At 34.2% G+C, this 5,979-nt stretch overlaps 1 pseudogene; it reads right to left on the bottom strand.

Moving 5' to 3' along the window:
• Positions 1–3,591: 3,591 nt before the first annotated feature.
• Positions 3,592–4,779, bottom strand: LOC120199278 (annotated as a pseudogene).
• Between the last annotated feature and the right edge of the window lie 1,200 nt (positions 4,780–5,979).

Below are 5,979 nucleotides of genomic sequence, written 5' to 3'. Positions count from 1 at the left end.
GAGGAATCATCTACTTCTGCAACAGATCCTCTTATAGTAGATGAAGATGGACAATTAAGAATCAAACCTTTAAAAGTAATGGGCAGACGTATCGTTAATCGAAATAGCAAACCCGTGACTCAGATTTTGGTTCGATGGGAGAATTTGGATGAAGCGAATGATACTTGGGAATATTATTTGGTTCTCAAAGGCCAATTTTCTGAGTTTGATCCTTGGGGACAAGGATCATCTCATGGGGCGAGTATTGTTAAAGTAGGAGAAGAAGAGGACCGAGGAAACGAAAAAGATTTGGGAACTGAGGAGCGAGGGTTAAGGATTGAAGAGGGGGAATTGGGAATTGAAACATGTGAAGGTCAGGTGATGAACTTACCGGGTGAGTTGGAGCAGGCCAAGTGGATCCAAGGAGAGCTGGAGCAGCCCAAACCCAACAGCCCAATACCTGCAGAAGAGAAGAAAGGATAAGAATAATCTGTTAGTAGTTCGTTATTCGGGACTGCCACCTGGCATCCTTAGATTTACCGTACTGAAAATGTAACTAAGTAATACCTGTCTATTGAGTTATTTTTCCTTATGCAATGAATGAACGAAACTTTTTTTCTCTGAATTCTCTCATTATTCTATCACCTTTTTTCTCGAATTCTTCTCTATTTCTCTCGAGCTATAACATTGTATTGAGTCCCTAGACTGTTAAAAGTTACAATATGGTCTCTCGACTATAGGGCATTACTTTTTTAGTCTCTCGACTATTAAAAGTTACAAATTTGACTTAACTATTGATACATTCTAAACTTATATTTTTTTCTTTAAAAAAATGATGACATTCTGAGCAGGACGTTAATATGTTGACTCTAATCTTAGAAACTCAAATAACTATTTGATTTAAGTAGTTTTGGGATCATATCTCAATTAGCAGGTTAATGTTCAGCTCATATGATCGTCAATATTTTTAACATAAAATGATAAATTTAAAAAATATGAATAGTCAAGTGACCATTTATAGCTTTTAATAGTTGAAAAATTCAAATTAAGGGGTTTGTAATTTTTAATAGCAGAGAGATTTAACAAAATAATACCCTATATCCTAGAGACAATAGTTTACCCATATTTTTAATCCAACTTACTCTTAAATGTTATGATTTAGACATTAAATAATATAATATACTATTTTATTCTATTAAATCAAATAATTGCTCCATAAATTTTACTTGAGAAATTTCATTGATCACATCATAATAGAACTCCTCGTACTTGTACCGACACAATGTAGAATAAGGACATGATTATAGAGGCAAACTTTTTTATTGTCCCTACAAAAGGTTTTCTTCCCCACAAATCGTCCGCCAATGAAACACACTCCAAAAGAAATAGTTTAATCTTTTTAACCGAAAGCATACTCTTTACAACTAAAATCGTATGAGATTTGTTTTACTATCAGAAAATATTACGATATTATCAATACAATGCGTTGCGGCCACAATTAATACCATGTATACTAATGCTATCCATGCCATGAGCCAATGTTGAAAAGCATAAAAAATATGTTATGCCTGTTTTTCTTAGAAGATTGAGATTGGGAAGTGTTTAATTTTGTAATGCAATGGGGTCAAGGCAGTTGGCACTGAGATGTTGGGATCACGCAAATTTGGAGGAGTGCTTCCCATTTAACAATGGGGATTCCCTCCATAAACTTCATTCTTTCTTGATTTCAGACGTAACAATTTCCCATATAACAATGTATTAATGTAAGGATACTAAACAAGACAGTAAAGCTCACATGAAAGTTTTTATGCCAACTCTAAAAGCATACAATCAACACCCAAATTATATATATATGAAACTTAGCCTGTCAACTTATATATTCATGAAAATAATTAATGTATCTTCATATAAATAATGGCTAGCTAAGCATAGTGTTGTCTGTCTTATTAGCCAAAAAGAGAAAGAATGATCGAGTTTAGCAAATTATATAACTATATATAATTCATATTAATACATGGTTATATGTAGCCAAGTTGCATGCTAAATTATTAATTAGTTTGAGTAGGTAAGTGAACAGACAGATAGGGTACTGAACAAAAGAAAAATAAAATATATTTATTTATATATGTTTACAATGGAAACAAAGATGCAAGTAGGGAGGGGCATGGGTCGGGGTTTTGGTCTAACCGACCTGACCCGACCTGACCCGAGAATAAGGAGTCCTCTACCTGAGACCTAACTTGACCCGACCAAAACAAGATTTCATCCGACTCGAACCCAACCCTATATAACTTAAAAACCTGACCCGAAATAATAAAAATATTATTTTTATTCAATAAAAACAGTGACTTAATTGATAAAATAATATATAGAGGGATATTGCGTAATTATTCCTAAATATATAAGATAAAATTATATATTTTTTCGGGTCGGGTCGGGTCGGATATTTTCACCATAAACCCAAACCTGACCTGACCGACCCGAACATCACATTAAAAAAACCCGATCCGAACCTGATTTTTTTTAAATCCGACCCGATCCGATCGGGTCGGTTCGAATTAGAACCCATCAGCTTCGGGTCCCATGCCCATCCCTATATGCAAGTTTGGTTCAAACTACTATATATAGGTATATTTGCTTACAAATTTAGGTTTTCAAAATAAAAAAATACAATATGTTACTACGAATCAATAAGTGCTCATTCTTAGATCTCAAATGGTGATTGAACAACCAACTTAAAAAAACATTTTGCATTTTTTTTATTGTTATCACGACGAACTTCTCTTTATGAAAAAAGTTCCCAAAGCATCACCTTCACCCCAAACCCTTTATTCACATTGATTCAATCAATGGGTCATTTCACAAAAGCAATCAAACTATTTATATACTTATTGCTCGATTTTATTCATTTCTTACATTGATAAACTTTTTGGGAATTTTAAAATTTTATCAATTTGTGATTAGGTACAAGTTAAGAAATTAAGTAAAGCAAGAGAAAATGACAAAATTCCTTTGTGTTTTAATGTAGTTCTGCTAGACATAAGCATAGAGTTGATGACTTTGAAAATCTTTCAATAATTGAAAAACAATTGCAGCAGACGGAGACTAAAAAAAGAGAGTTTCTGCCCTTCGTTCTGAGGGCTATAATTGGTGTTTTCCGAGTTGTTTCGAAACCCCATTTTCTCCCAAAGAAATCCCAGTAATGACTGTCCAGTTGTTTTTGAAAATTGAAGAAGAAGCTGGTTTATCTTGACATAACGATTGATTTTTGTTCATAAATGATGATTACATGTCTTGTTTTCATAAAAACACTGATTTCTGATTGTGAGTGAGGGTCCGTACAAACAATAACACTACCATTTCCCAAAAAGAAATGAAGAAAATGAAAAAGGGCTTTACAGGAGCAGATACTCTCAAAACACATATATATATATATATATATATATATATATATATATATATATATATATATATATATATATATATATATATATATATATATCATCTGATTCATAACACAGTAACCCAGAAACTCAAAGTCTTTTTATCTCTCACGTAGCAATCCCTCAGCTTTGGGCTTTACCCCAGCAAATCTTTCTGCAATCAGCTACATCAGTAGTAGTACATGACTTTATCTTGAGTGTTGTTTTCATCAACCAAACTGAAGCTGCTGTTGTCACACCCGCTAGAGCTAATCAGCCGCTTAACATCTTCCAAATTATAATCTAATAGGCATTCTCCATAGTTTCCACTTGTCTCAATCCGTTGGTTAACATTTTCACCTCCATTGCCGGTGCCATAATTTAACATGAATCTTTGATTATCTTCATACCCATGGCCATTATAGGCTCCCAAACCCCGAAAGCTCACATATTCTTGCTTCATCTCTCTGCCATCAGAACAAGTAGTGCAGCTTGATTCACTCCCAAACATGAGACAATTTTGTTTCATTGTGTAATACTGCATCATATGATTCACCAAATTCTCTTGGGTTTGAATAAGAGAGTAATTGGTAGCCAAGGTAGTGTGATCATTGTTCAAAAGAGCAGTTTGGAACGATGACATGGGTTCAAGGGGTGACAAAGATGTGCAGATTGGAGTGTAATAAGAAGTGTAGAGTGATGAAGCTGGCGGTGGAGCTTAATGAGAAGTTGGGAACGGAGGTGGTTGACTAGTACTAGTCATGGACATGAGCTTCTTCTTAAGTTTGGTGTTCCAGTAGTTCTTGAAATCATTGTCAGTCCTGCTTGGTAACTGAGCAGCAATTATTGACCATCTGTAACATTATGTTGGAAAAGAAAACGTTCCATAACAAGTAAAATCCGTGAATAACCTTCTTAATAGCTGTAGGCGATGATGTTGAATAAACTAAACTTGGTATACGCAGGTTGAGAATTATCAGATGCTTGATGTAAACAAGTTTCTCAAGTTTAAGGGTTTTCTTTTATTTCCCTTGTTGTGAGATTTCATCAATACTCCAACGGATTAAAGAAAAGAAAAAGGAGAAAAACCTGCTTCCAATGGTAGCGAAGAGGGTGCAGATAATCCTGTCTTCATCATCAGTGAACTCGCCAAATCTTTTGAGACCTGATATTTCAGAGAAATTAATTGATTAGGTTAAATAGTGAAGAGAGATGATTTGTGGTATGGTAGATATATATATATACGCTTTGTGAGGGAGAGCAATCCAATTCCCACCAGTTCCATGTTTCTCAAGGTAATCCTTGAGCTTTGAGTCTTCTTCAGGATCCATGGTCCTTTCTTCACGTTGGCTTTGTCACAGCAAGGAGCTCTCCCCATCTCTTCTCTTTGGGACTTGTGAGTGAGTGAGTGAGAAACCAAACCTTGATGGATTGGTGCCTTTTATGCACTGCAAAATAAATAAACAAATAAATAAATAAAAAGCGACATTTTTACTTACAAGTCAAAATGGTTTCTAACTCTAATACAACTTTCCATATCAATATTTTTGCTTCATCGTCAAACTGCAGTCTCCCATTAGCCTCATATTTATTGGATATTTTGTTGGAAAAAATTAACATTTCCACCATAAACATTAGTTATTGACACTTAGTTGTTGGAGGCGTCACACATAGAAGAAATGAGTAACAGTACTGGGAAAAACAAAATACACAGAGATAGAAATGGCGTTGTAAGATTTCCCTTATATAGGGACCCCCAATACAAACCTTTCTCTTTAGCTACTGCTGTAGCCTGTTGGTGGTAAATTCCCTTTTTATAAACCCATTTGTTTGCTCATTTGCATTGCATTCTACATAAAGACACATGCTTTCAAGCATTATTCCTCCAAACCCATCAACGTTGGGATACCAAACTTTTAATTCTTTCCATAAATGCATGGGAAAAAAATGAAAAAAAAAACCTCCATCAGACTGGATGATCCATAGAAATGCAAAGCTACTCCAAGAGAAAGAATAATAGAACTAAATAACATATATTGTTGAAAGGAATGTTATTTGAAAAACCTAACTTCATTCTCCTCCAAAGGTTAGCTTAGCTGGTAAAGAAGCGCCTTATTAAGGTCTACATAACCTAATAAATTAGCAACAATTTGAACAAGCAATATATTTGGTGTTTATATGTTATGGTTAGATCCATTAGTTATTTAGCTTTGTTTGATGCAACTTTTGTACTGATGAAGATAAAAATTAACAAATGAGTTTAAAAAAAAACAATAGTATTTTGAGAGAACAGGTTTCGCTCATTTAGAAACATGTTTCCAATCAATAATTGAACATATCTTCCCATCTAAAAATGTCTCTTTTCTTCATTTGCATATTATGCCAGATAGGGGGTTGGAGAATATATATAGATATTAAAACAAGGGATCTGTTAATTTGTTTAATCCGGACAGTGGTCTTGGCTTGACTTAAGAGCTATAACTAATCTTACCCCATGTAAAATAATTTGCTGCAAGTCTAGGGGTTGAAAAGGAAATAAAATACCATTTCGGGAATTAATATAAACAAGGCGGTTGCT

The sequence above is a fragment of the Hibiscus syriacus genome, unplaced genomic scaffold (assembly GCF_006381635.1).
Source record: "Hibiscus syriacus cultivar Baekdansim isolate YM2019G1 unplaced genomic scaffold, ASM638163v2 tig00005406_pilon, whole genome shotgun sequence".
NCBI classification, from domain to species: Eukaryota; Viridiplantae; Streptophyta; class Magnoliopsida; order Malvales; family Malvaceae; genus Hibiscus; species Hibiscus syriacus.
The sequence above is the reverse complement of the archived record's forward strand: the minus strand, read 5'-3'. Positions and strand labels throughout refer to the sequence as shown.